Source organism: Mus caroli, unplaced genomic scaffold (assembly GCF_978045245.1).
Source record: "Mus caroli unplaced genomic scaffold, Mus_caroli_1 scaffold_12, whole genome shotgun sequence".
Lineage (NCBI taxonomy): Eukaryota > Metazoa > Chordata > Mammalia > Rodentia > Muridae > Mus > Mus caroli.
Genome location: NW_028227267.1, coordinates 35,834,040 through 35,847,821, shown reverse-complemented (window position 1 = coordinate 35,847,821; position 13,782 = coordinate 35,834,040). Strand labels below are relative to the sequence as shown.

General features: G+C 42.8%; 1 long non-coding RNA gene across 1 annotated transcript in view; it reads right to left on the bottom strand.

Annotated features, from left to right (window-relative positions):
- The window catches only part of LOC147001723 (uncharacterized), a 227,414-nt gene extending 219,935 nt beyond the window's left edge, over positions 1–7,479 (bottom strand). Inside the window, exon 1 of the long non-coding RNA XR_015044618.1 lies at positions 6,780–7,479. This is a non-coding gene — a long non-coding RNA (uncharacterized LOC147001723). The remainder of the gene's footprint in view (positions 1–6,779) is intronic.
- Positions 7,480–13,782: the final 6,303 nt, after the last annotated feature.

The following is a 13,782-nucleotide window of genomic DNA, read 5'->3' as shown; positions in this document are numbered from 1 at the left end:
GGCCAAATGGATGGACCTGGAGGGCATCATCTTGAGTGAAGTAACACAATCACTAAAGAACTCACACAATATGTATTCACTGATAAGTGGATATTAGCCCCAAACTTAGGATACCCAAGATATAAGATACAATTTGCTAAACGCATGAAACTCAAGAAGAATGAAGACCAAAGTGTGGACACTGTGCCCCTTCCTAGAATTGGGAACAAAACACCCAGGGAAGGAGTTACAGAGACAAAGTTCGTAGCTGTGATGAAAGGATGGACAATTTAGAGACTGCCGTATCCAGGGATCCATCCCATAATCAGCTTCTAAACGCTGACACCATTGCATACACTAGCAAGATTTTGCTGAAAGGACCCAAATATAGCTGTCTCTTGTGAGATGATGCCAGGGCCTAGCAAACACAGGAGTGGATGTTCACAGTCAGCTATTGGATATATCACAGGGCTCCCAATGGAGAAGCTAGAGAAAGTACCCAAGGAGCTAAAGGGATCTGCAACCCTATTGTTGGAACAACATGATGTACTAACCAGAATCCCGGAGCTCTTGTCTCTAGCTGCATATGTATCGAAAGATGACCTAGTCGGCCATCAATGGAAAGAGAGGCCCATTGGACTTGCAAACTTTATATGCCCCATATAGGGGAATGCCAGGGCCAAAAGAATGGGAATGGGTGGGTAGGGAAGTGGGGGGGGCGCTATGGGGGACTTTTGGGATAGCATTGGAAATGTAATTGAGGAAAATATGTAATAAAAATATTAAAAATTTAAAAAAAGTTATTTTCTTTTATTTGTGATTATTGAGAAGGATGTGGTTTCCCTAATTTCTTTCTCAGCCTGTTTATTTTTTGAGTAAAAAAAGGATACTGATTTGTTTGATATAATTCATATCAAGTCACTTTGCTGAAATTGTATATCAGGTTTAGCAGTTCTCTGGTGGTCAGTGCTTCTAACCATTGGTTGTGTGCTGACCCCTGTGGTTGAATTATGGAAACCTGCTAACCCCAGTTGTTGGAAAGCTGAAAGAAGCTGAGGGGGGGGCAACCTTGTTGGAGGACAAGAACACTCAGTAATCCTGGACACTGGAGATTTCTCAGACACTGCAATACCAACCAGGCTGCATACAACATCTGTTATGAGGCCCCCAAAATATATACAGCAGAAGACTGCCAGGCTGGATTCAGTCAGAGAAAATGCACATAAGCCTCAAGAGAATGGAGGCCCTAGAGAGTTTGAAGGTCTGGTGGGGGTTGGCCTGGTGGTGGGAACATCCTGTGGACACAGGGGTTTGGGGGTGGTGGTATGGGATATGGTATGGGGGTGGACCAGGAGAGGAATAAAATCTGGAGTTTAGCCTGGCATGGTGAAGCACACTTTTAATCCCAGCACTTGGGAGGCAGAGGCAGATAGATATCTGAGTTCCAGGACAGCCTGGTCTATAAAGTGAGTTCCAGGACAGCCAGGGCTACACCAAGAAACCCTGTCCTGAAACAAAACAAAACAAAGCAAAGCAAAACAAAACAAAAACAAAAAACAAACAAACAAAATTCTGGAGTTTAAAATATATAAAGGAAAAAAATTTTAAAAATAGAAGAAAGATAAAAGAAGGAAATCTTTGGTGGAACTTGTGGTCAGTTCAGAATATGATCCTATCATCTGCAAATAGTGGTATTTTAACTTCTTCCTTTCCAATTTGTATCCCTTTGTCCTCCTTATGTTGTCTAATTGCTCTGGCTAGGACACTGAGTACAATATTGAATAGGTAGGGACTGAGAAGGCAGCCTTGTCTACTCCCTCATTTTAGTGGGATTGCTTCCAGTTTCTCTCCCTTCTTTGATGTTGGCTACAGGTTTGTTGTATATTGATTTTACTATGTTTAGGTATGGGCCATGAATTCCTGATCTTCCCTAGACTTTATCATAAATAGATGTTGAAGTTTGTCAAATGGTTTTTCATCATATAATGAAATGATCATGTAGTGGTTTTCTTTGAGATTTTTTTAGATAGTGGATTATGCAGATGGATTTTTGTATATGGAACCATCCCTGCATCCATGGGATGAAGTCCACTTGATAATGACGAATGATCTTCCTGATTTGTTCTTGGATTTGGTTTTTGAGAAGTGAAATGCGTAATTTTGCACTGGTATCCATAAATGAAATTCAGAAGTTCTTTCTTTGTTGGGTCTTTGTGTGGTTTTGGTATCAGTGTAACTGTGGTTCCATAGAGCACATTGGGTATTATTCCTTTTGTTTCTATTTTGTGGAATAGTTTGAAGGGAATAGGTATTAGTTCTTCTTTGAAGGTTTGAAAGAATTCTGCACTAAACCCATCTGGTCTCGAACTTTTGTTAGCTGGGAGATTTTACCCATTGCTTCTATTTCTTTAGGGGTTATAGGACAGTTCACATGGTTTATCTGATCCTGATTTAATTTTGGTACCAGGTATCTGTTAAGATAATTGTCCATTTCATACAGATTTTCCAGTTTTGTTGAGTAGATTTTTGTAGTAGGATTTGATGATTTTTTTTAATTAACTTGGTTTCTGTCATTATGTCTCCTTTTTCATTTCTGATTTTGTTAATTTGGATACTGTGTCTGTGCCATCAGGTTAGTCTGGATAAGGGATTTTCTATCTTGTTGATTTTGTCTAAGAATCAGCTCCTTGTTATGTTGGCTCATTGTATAGTTTTGTTGTTGTTGTTGTTTGTTTGTTTCTTTGTTTCTTTGGTTGATTTCAGCCCTGAGTTTGATTATTTCCTTCCATCTACTCCTCTTGGGTATATTTGCTTCTGTTTGCTCTAGAATTTTCAGATGTTCTGTCAAGCTGCTAGTATATACTCTCTCCAGTTTCTTTTAGGAGGTATTCAGAGCTATGAGTTTTCCACTTAACATGGTTTTTATTTTGCCCCATAAGTTTGGGTGTGTTGTAACTTTGTTTTCACTAAATTCTAAAAAGTCTTTCATTTCTTTCTTCATTTCTTCCTTGGCCAAGTTATAATTGAGGAAAGCATTGTTTAGCTTCAATGTGTATGTGGGCTTTCTGTTGTTTTTGTTGTTATTGAAGACCAGCCTTAGTCCGTGGTGATATGATAGGTTGCATCAGATTATTTCAATATTTTGTATCTGTTGTGGCCTGTTTTGTGAATGATTATATGGTCAATTTTGTAGAAGTTGCCATGAGGTGCTGAGAAGAAGGTATATTCTTTTGATTTAGGATGAAATGTTCTATATATATATATATCTGTTAAATCAATTTAGTTCATAACTTCTGTTAGGTTCATTTTGTCTCTGTTTAGATTCTGTATCCATGATCTGACCATTGATGAGAGTGGGGTACTTGAAGTCTCCCTGCAGTGTTGTGGGAGTTACAATGTGTGCTTTGAACTTTAGTAAAAGTTCTTTTCTGGTTTTGGTTGCCCTTGCAATTGGAGCATAGATGTTCAGAATTGAAAGTTTATCTCGGTAGATATTTCCTTTGATGAATATGAAGTGTCTTTCCTTGTCTTTTTTGAAAACTTTAGGCTGGAAGTCGATTTATTTGATATTAGAATGCCTACTTCATCTTATTTCTTGGGAACATTAGTCTGGGAAATTGTTTTTCAGCTTTTAATTCTAAGGTAGTATCTGTCTTTGTCAGTGAGGTGCATATCCTGTATGCAGCAAAATCCCGGGTGCTGTTTACTTTTCCAGTCTTTTAGACTATGTCCTTTTATTTGGGAACTGAGTCCACTGATGCTTGAAAACCACTCTGGAAATCATTTTGGTGGTTCCTCAGAAAACTGGATATAGTACTACCTGAGGACCCAGCAATAACACTCCTGGGCATATACCGAGAAGATGCTCCCACATGTAATGATGACACATGCTCCACTATTTTCATAGCAGGCTTATTATAATAACCAGTAGCTAGAAAGAACCCAAATGTCCCTCAACAGAGGAATAGATGCAGAAAATGTGATGTAATTACACAATGGAGTACTATTCAGCTATTAAAAACAATGAATTTATGAAATTCTTAGGCAAATGAATAGAACTAGAAAATATCATCTTGAGTGAGGTAACTCAATCAGAAAAGAACACACATGGTATGCACTCACTTATAAGTGGATACTAGCCCTGAAGCTTGGAATACCCAAGATACAATTAACAGACCACATGAAGCTCAAAAGAAGGAAGACCAAAATGTGGATATGTTGGTTCTTCTTAGAAGGGGGAACAAGATACCCATGGGTGGAGACAGAGCGACAAAGTGTGGAGCAGAGACTGAATGAAAGGTCATTAAGAGACTGTCCTGTCTGTCTAACCATTCCCTATAGTGTCACTACACCCAGGTGCTCTTGTGGATACCAACAAGAGCTTGCTGACCAGAGCCTGGTATAGCTACCTCCTGAGAGACTCTGTCAGTGCCTGTCAAATACTGAGGAGGATGCTCTCAGCCAACCATTGGACTGATCACAGGGACTGCAGTAGTGGAGATACAGAAAGGACCCAAGGTACTGAAGGGTTTTGCAGCCCCATAGGAGGAACAATATGAACCAACCAGTACCCCCAGTGATCTTAGGGACTAAAGCACTAGCCCAAGAGTACACATGGAGGGAACCATTTCTCTAGCTGCATATTTAGCAGAGGATGGCTTTGTTGGTCATCAATGGGAGGAGAGGCCCTTAGTCCTGTAAAGGCTCCATGCCCCTGTGCTCAGGAATGCCAGGACCAGGGAGCTGGAGTAGGTGGGCTAGTGAGCTGGGGGAGATGGTAGGGGATTAGGGGTTTTCAGAGAGGTAACCAGGAAATGGAATAACATTTAAATGTAAATAAAGAAAATATTTAAATAAAAATATTTTAAAAATAATAAATAAACTGAACTTCTAAATTATCTAGAGATTATGAGACTTGAGAAGGTCTTGGCTAATCTTCCTAACCTGTGTGTCCTTGTATAAATCAAGACAGGTTTCTTTGTGTGTTGGGGAGGGTAGTTGAAGGAAATAATTTTAATTTTCATCTGGAGGTGGCTTATTCCCTAAGGATGAGGATGAATTCTGACCTTGTCTGTCAGGAATGGCACGGAACCATACATTGTTGTCCCATATCCAGGCTGCAGAGTTCCACTGGTTTATGAGCATTAATCATTATTTGCTCTTCTCTACAAACCCTGCTCTCTCTCCTTTGGAGTAAATTGTCCCCTATTATATGTACTTAATTTTGTGTTTTGTCTTCCTACAGGATGTTGAGTAACTGCTTAAGTAGTTTCAGGACCACTAATCTTAGTGCTTTTATATAAGATTGAGTGGAATCATCATTTCAAAATCTCCAGATGATCTCCAGAAAACATAGAAAAGGAGTCAATTTGATAATCCCGAAATAAAATAACATGGGAAAAGCTTAAAAACCAGTGACTGGACAAGTTAGTCATTTGGAAGAGGTGTTCATCAGCCTCTGGTTCTTTCTGTATCTTCAAAGTCTACTCAAGGCTGGACTAACCTGAAGGAGTAAACACGAATCTCAGGAAGCACACAATGTCCACGGAAACTTTCTCCAAAGATAGTTTCGGACAGTCTATAAGGATGACAAACAGAACTTCCTGTGGAATGGGAACACTCTGGCCATACAGATTTATTCTGACAAAGGCTCCAGAATTCAAGATTACGAACCGTAAAAGTAGAGCAAATCTGTGTGTAGGATCTATTGGCTCATCAAGCCTGGGATGCACCAGGGCATACAGTAGGCACATATTTGTTTTAAGGAATCCCTACAGGAATGAGAAGACAGGATGAAGACGCCAAGATCATCCCTCTAAAAAGAAAACCTGAGAATGTTAACTCATCACCTAATTTGTAGAAAAGTCTGTGCATTCCCTTTTAACTTCCAGCTATGCATGTGTTTAAAAAAGAGAATGAGAAAAGGCACAATGGGGAAATCCCAGCATCTTCAAGAAAACACCATTCTCTTCAATCACAGGAGAGTGGGTTAGGAATGCCTCCCCCACCCACCTGCACAACTCTTCCAGGGAAAACAGAGGCTTTAGAATCTAAGCACAGACTCACATCTAACCAATGAGAGAGGCATTCTAAGTCAGATCATACCAGTCCACAGATACTAAATGATACAATCAGAAAACCTTTTGAGATGCAATCGCCCTCCACCCTACTACCTACTCCCCCTCCCTTTCTTTTCTCAGACAGGGTCTTTTGTAGCTCAGGAGGGTCTTGAACTCTGGATCTTCCTGGTTCAATGTTCCTAGTACCCAGCCTTGAGAGACATTTTTCAAACAGTGTTTAACACCAGGTGTCAGACTCTAAACTTCTGAACTTCTAAGACTATCAGAAGCCAATTTACAACTATATAAAAAAGTCACCACTGTGGGTGTGATTGGCAAACACATTCTTGCACATTTCTGCATTTTCTTAAACTTTATTTACATTATGCTCTACCCTTGAAGTTTCCTTCTAATTATCTGCAAGCTGGATAACTATCTCACTCTGTCTCAAAAATCCCCCCACGGATGGGTAAAGTTAAGTAAGGGCTGGAGGGACATTTCTGGGGTTGTCTGGTTTTGTCCCTAAAAGACACCCAATGCCCCTGGACCCCTTGGGGCAGGCAGAGCCTGCTCTTCAGAATAGCTTGGCTGCCTGGAAGCCACTGCAGGTCTCTTTTTCTGCGCTGTCTAACAGGGTCACCAGTTTTATCTGGGGAAACTCAACTCTTAACTTTAGTTGGGCCACCAGCAACACTTTGCCCAGCACCTTCCTGGACTCCATGGCCAGGGCTCCCAGCTCACCTGACCACATTAGGGTGCTGGAATTCTCCTGGTGCCTCAGCACCGCCACCTTGCGGATGGTGGAGAGCGGCATGCCCTCCTCACTGGTCTGCACTCACAAGAGTTTCAGATTCACGAAGAGGAAGCCTTTCTTCAAGTCGCAGGCCTTGAACACCTTCACTTAGGCGCCTTCGCTGATCTCCATCATGTACTCAAACTGCTGATCAGAGCGACTCAGGCTGTCCTTCTCCATGCTGGCTGCAGGCTGCCGGCGTGACACAGTGGAACCGGGTGCACACTCGCTGCCTTACAGGCCTCGGGGAGGCACGGAGTTGAACTCGCAGCCGCCAGGCTAGAACGAAGGACCTCAAGCACAGCAGCTGTGATACTCCACCTAGCCAAGTCGCCAGGCTCGCCTCGCCGCGCCGCGCTGCACCATCACTGCAGGAGAGCTCTGATCCCTCCTCTTCCCCCTCCTCAGTGATTGCATAGTCCGCCCACAATCTTTGCACCTAGGAGGAGGAGACAGGAGGACAAGAAGAAAGTGCGATTAGACTGCCCAGGAGACTTCCACAGGGTTCCACCAGCTCCCCGCCTCCTCTCCTCTACTCGCCCTGGCTGCCTAATCCGGCCGGGTTTCTCGGAGAAAAACCAAGTTACTTTTCTTCCCCAGCAGGGCTCATGCAGTCTTAGCGAGGAAAAGGTTGCTGGGGCCTCTCGGGATGAGAGCTGGGCGTGAAGCAGCAGAAAGAGAGGGGGCGTGCGGAGCAGCCCAGAGTGTGCCTGGGGCGCGGGGGAGGAGCCCCGCGCTTCAATGTCATGGCCATCTGTTAGGGAGGGCTGGGGCGACTAGAGGAGGGAGAGTGAGGGGCCCTGGAAGGGCATTACTATTTTTTTTTAATTATATATATGTTTTGCCTGCTGCAACCCGCACCTGGTACCAGCAAAACTGGCAAAAAGCAAGCTAGCCAGGCACATGGAGCAGACCACCTCGGGCACCCAGAGGGGACTCTAGAAATCCCACCACAACCACATCTGTGCACCAATGCATGCAATTCCTCCAGAAGCCAGAAGAGGGCATGGTGTTCAACCCAGAAATGCATTAATAGGATTGTTAGCTGCCCTTTGGCTCAATATTTATACCTATATCATTGTTCTCCGCTGCCCTCCCTGACTCCGGGGTCCTAATCGTGCGGGGTCGACCTGGGGTAATTCGGAAGCTGGTGTGAAAGCACCGGGGGTCACCTGTGTGGGGCCACAGAACGGGGTTGGGGCTCCTAGGACCCTGTAACCCCATGCTGCCAGTATGCCAGTGGGGGTGGTTAGACATCTGCATGGAGATTGTTTCCTTTCTTTCTACTTTCAGTTTTTCGACAGTGAGACATTTGAAAGGGACTAGCTCTCACAAATGTTCCTTGGGGTATGGCAAGCTTAGTGGGAGATGAAATTCTCCTCCAACTCAGAGACCTAACTGGTGGATACTCAGGGAGGACAGACCATCTGTTAGGGAGGGCTGGGGCGACTAGAGGAGGGAGAGTGAGGGGCCCTGGAAGGGGAGAAGTGTCGTGCCACCCACCTCCACCCGCGCACAAACACTAAGATCCCAAGGGTGTAGGAAAGGCAGGTCCATCACACTTTCACTCATCCTGTCCTGAAAAAGTAACTTCAGGACTTTTCTAGCTAACTGGGACTGGCTCTTAAGTTTTCAACCCTTGCAAAAGCAACCGCCCTTAAGATGGTGGGGGTCAGGGGCAGTAAACTTAGGTCTCCGGGTGTTAGAAGGGGCGGCCCTTGTGTAGAGACTTCTAAGAGTCACAACTGTATTGCTCTAAAGTTTCTTAGGAAATGAATATTCACTTGGAGTTCATAAGAAATCAGGAAACCCAGAGCTATCTGCCTCTCATTTCCTGGAAATACAGCACTGGTGATAACTGTAAAGCAGAAATACCGACTTTCCAGAAAAAGACTTCCCAACTACCCATGATGAGGTTTCCCAGACATGTTGAGACATGACTTTCCTTTTAGGTAATATAAGTGTGACTACACATTTGGAGCCTTTTTGGGTTTCGTTTATTTGTTTGAATTTGGAGCATTACTATTTTTATAAAATTATATGTATGTTTTGCCTGCTGCAACCCGCACCTGGTACCAGCAAAACCTGCAAAAAGCAAGCTAGCCAGGCACATGGAGCAGGCCCCCACTGGCACCCAGAGGGGACTCTAGAAATCCCACCACAACCACATCTGTGCACCAAATGCATGCAATTCCTCCAGAAGCCAGAAGAGGGCATGGTGTTCAACCCAGAAATGCATTAATAGGATTGTTAGCTGCCCTCTGGATCCTCTGGTGGATAGACAAATGCTCTTAATGGAAGAGCCTTCTTTCCTGTCCCTACCCTACATTTCTTCTTTGTCCTTCCAGATTGTGTGGTTTTTAATTGAACAAGATCATCCACAATCAAAGATAGAAGTTTATGGAGACCTATAGGTTCAGGTGCTTGAAGATGGAATGCTAATTTTCCTAGGTTACCTGGCACCCATCCAGAGCTCTTGTGGGTTCAAGATAAGGTCATAGAATTGACAAAGTTGGAGCAGATCTGTTACCTCTCATGTCATATAACCAGGCAGACTAGGCATGAAATGCCTAATTGATGAAATGCAGAATTGAGAATTTCCTCAATGGGTAGAAGTAGAGGAAGGAATAACCATTTAAGGCCAGCTAACTGGTGATGGGATGAAACCTCACACTCTCCTGCATGGATGGATCTTGAAATCGAGGTCACATGCCTATGGTGGAGAGCATGTCTGTGCAAGGCTAGGAAGGGAGAGCGATGGTTGATATTGATCTTAACCACACTAGATCTTAGAGTTTATTGAGGAAGTACTTCTTCCAGTGGATGCTTCATGCTTGTGAAGGTCTCCTGGAACAGATCTCATTTCTGAGACTAACTGTGAGTCAGAGACTTAATGTGTGAAGGAATTAATCCCCTGGATCCCAAAACTGGTACTGTCAAACCAGGGCTTTTAAGCAGAAGCCTGAGGATTGAGGGATGGGTTAAGTTGCTCACTGTCTTTGGTCACCTTCTCTAAGCTAACTCTGACACAGAAAGGGACACCTGTAAACACACAGGAAACCAATCATTATCAAGTGATATGGCTCTTCTTATCCATCTTTCAATTCTCTGGTGGATCCTGAGCCTTATTTACTTCAGTGTAGTGCTTGGCTGTTTTGGTAAATGTTACCTGTTGGGTAGCTTAACCTGATATCTAGTAATGCTATTTGTGCAGGTAGATAACAGCTTGACATCAGTCTTTAAATGACTAAACTATCCCGAGTTTGCAGAGTGGACTGAGACACTTACTTTTCTCTTTCAGATAGATATTCCTAGGCTTGAAATTATTCTCTCAGCCATTCTCAAGGACCAGTCTTATAGCAGCCAAACTGACTATGGAGTCTCAAATTGCCACTTGCCTTGTAGCTGTTGTAGCAGATGAATGAAGTTACAGGCCTGGAATGTAACTCAGGGAGCATGGACATTATTAGGTTCAATCATAGCACAGGGAGGTCAAAGAGAAGGAAAAATTACCCCATCTCATCCAGACTTGTTGGAGACAAAACAAAACAAAACAAAACAAAACAAAACAAAACAAAACAAAACAAAACTGTGAGGCTCCATGGAAGCTTTTAAAGTCTGCCACTCTCTTCATAGATCCCTCCCAGACTCCATTTATTGCCCTAGGGAAAGTTTTCATAGTGGGGTGTATAACCCAGAATATAAATACGAATACATAGATTATTAAATTCTGTGTCTGTGGTAACTGGCTGACTAGATGGCTCAGTGGATAAAGGTAATGGGACCAAGCATAGAGACCTGAGTTCCTTCCCTCTAACCCACATCATAGGAGAGAAAAAAACTCCATAAATTGTCCTCTGACTTTCATGTAGGTGGGGGTGCCAGGTCTTAGCAGCTCAAGTTTCCCACTGCTCACTTACACTGAGAACTCTCCATCTGATACACTCATGTAATTATATGACTCTGTGCTCCATTTAAGAGATTCAGTACTTTTTTATTTTCACTTTTGTTGCCCAGAAGTTAGAGAAACCAAGGAGGCCAGCATCAGACCAACACCTGAAACACTGGTTAGGGATTATGGAAATAGGGAACTTGTAACTGAGGTGTGAACATCATGTGTTCCAAACTGCTCTAAATGGTTTTCTATACATGCATGGCCAACTGTAGTAGATGCTGTTATTTCATTGCTATTTCTTTGTTGCTATAGTTTTGTTTTATTGTCTACCTCTGATTATCTCAAAGAGACCAAAAAAAAAAAAAAAAAACTGTGATGAAATTTGCACTAATCCCTGTGGCCTGTTGAAGCCTCACTAGATGTCAGAGTCAGGTTTAGTGAGGATGATTTGCCTGGATGATGCACAACTGCTCCGGGTCGCCTGTACTGCCATATGCTAATATCTTCCTCTGACAAAGTAGCAGTTATCAGTGAAACAGAGTGAAATGATTTACAGTGCTAGCACTCTTAGGTTTTATCAGTGAAACAGAGTGAAATGATTTACAGTGCTAGCACTCTTAGGTTTAAGCAGACACCAGTAGCAAAGTACAAAGGACCCAAAGATGGAAGCACATGCCCAGGCTTACAACAGTAGGCTTTGAAATGATTAAATTGACCTGGGAGTAGACAGTGGAATGTGAGGTGCAGGCAGAGGCCTAGTACAGAGTGTCTGACAATTATCCAGGCTAGAAGGTGTTCCCACTACTAGAAGGTCTTTGGATCTGTGGTCTAGGCAGCATAAGGAGAGTGATGAAAGTCACTGTCTTGTGAATTTGCTGCTGAGACAATTGCTTTCTCTTCTGAATATACACAGTGGAGTTGGCTCAAGGTCAAGAAGAAACAGCCATTGTTGTAGTTCATTCCTCTGAAGAACATTCTCCTTCTCTTTTCAGCCCACATAGATTAATCATGTACCAACTTGTTCCCTGGACACTGACATGACAGAAATATGGTACCACTTTCCTGTTATGTGTACCAGAAGATCACTTTACAATGGCCCAGATGATCTAGTTCAATCTTGCAAGACACAATGACCTAGCCTAGTATGGTGGCACTTGCCTTTAATACCCAGAGAGTCACAGGCAGACAGAATGTTATGAAATCAATGCAGTCTAAACAGTTGGTGGAGATTATGTTTTTTTTTTGTTTTGTTTTGTTTTGTTTTTTTGTTTTTTTTATTCAGGATCAAGTCAAATAAGATCCTAAGGTTGGGAGGTTTTAGGTTTACCTTTTAAGAGGACTTTGTACTTGTAGGAAGGAATAATGCAAATATTCACAGATAAATTGTGGAACCCAGGCCTTCATTCAGCTCCAAGGCAAGTGCATCCAGGGGACTAATGAATAATATGCTTTGGGGATTCTGACCAGCCTAACAGAAGAGTCCTAAACGTAGTTATTATAAGGAAATAGTCCGACCAGTTCATATACAGTAAGATGCAGAGCCCACAACTGGACAGGTTTTTTGGCACCATGTATTTCCATGCATGATGTGGGTTCATGGTGTCAGGAGACACAGAAGAAGGCCTCATATCCCTTGAAACTGAAGTTACTGACATCTCACACCATTGCTTGAAATCCCAGCACTTGGGAGAGGAGGTCAGAATCAGTTCAGGAGCATCCTTGACTACATAACAATTTTTTTAATTAATCTTTTTTATTAGGTATTTTCCTCATTTACACTTCCAATGCTATCCAAAAAGTCCCCAATACACTCCCCCCTTACTCCCCTACCCACCCACTCCCACACCTTGGCCCTGGCATTCCCCTATACTGGGGCATATAAAGTTTGCAAGTCCTATGGGCCTCTCTTTCCAGTGATGATATACTAGGCCATCTTTTGATACATATGCAGCTAGAATCAAGAGCTCTGGATTACTGGTTAGTTCATAATGTTGTTCCACCTATAGGGTTGCAGTTCCCTTTAGCTCCTTGGGTACTTTCTCTAGCTCCTCCATTGGGGGCCCTGTGATCCATCCACTCACTAGCTGACTGTGAGCATCCACTTCTGTGTTTGCTAGGCCCCGGCATTGTCTTGCAAGAGACAGCAATATCTGTGTCCTTTCAGCAAAATCTTGCTAGTGTATGCAATGGTGTCAGCGTTTGGAAGCTGATTATGGGATGGATCCCTGGATATGGCAGTCTTTAGATGGTCCATCCTTTCATCACAGCTCCAAACTTTATCTCTGTAACTCCTTCCATGAGTGTTTTGTTCCCAATTCTAAGAAGGGGCACAGTGTCCACACTTTGGTCTTCGTTCTTCTTGAGTTTCATGTGTTTAACAAATTGTATCTTATCAGATGTTGCCCAGTGTGCCAGAAGAAAAACATGTGGCACTCTCACTCTCTCTTTGTATGTTGTTGTTGTTGTTGTTTTTACAGCAGACCAAACTATCTTTCAACTATAGTTGTTCCCAGATCTCTTTCAGTCACTTTGGGGAAATTTTACCTGTCTCTGGCAACATTTCCCTCCAGAGGGGGCACCAGTGTCCCCAACCCAAAGCTGAGGGGCCACTCACTTGTCCAAGCTCATTCTTTGCAGCTCACCTCCCAGGATTTCTTTGTGAAATGACCCCTTGTTATGAAAAATCAGGAGGAGGGAGGATGCTGGCAGTTGGAACAGCTCTTATAAAGCAGAAGGAGAACGAGTGAAGCAGGGGAAATTTTAGAGCAATTTGTGTTGTGGAGAATTTCACAGAAAAACAAAACAAAACAAAACAAAACAAAACAAAACAAAACAAAACAAAACAAAACACCCATACACTTAAAATAAAATTTAGTGAAAAGACAGGAGAATTTGGATAGAATAAAGTTAGAAGGAGAAGCACCCACACCGGGCACTGTACACTTACCACATAACAAGTGTCTGCATGTGACCAGGATGAATGTTAATGACAAATGAAAAAGGAAATTTAGTCCAGTGAAGGAATGTCTTGACCTCCTTAAAGAAAACAACTTCAG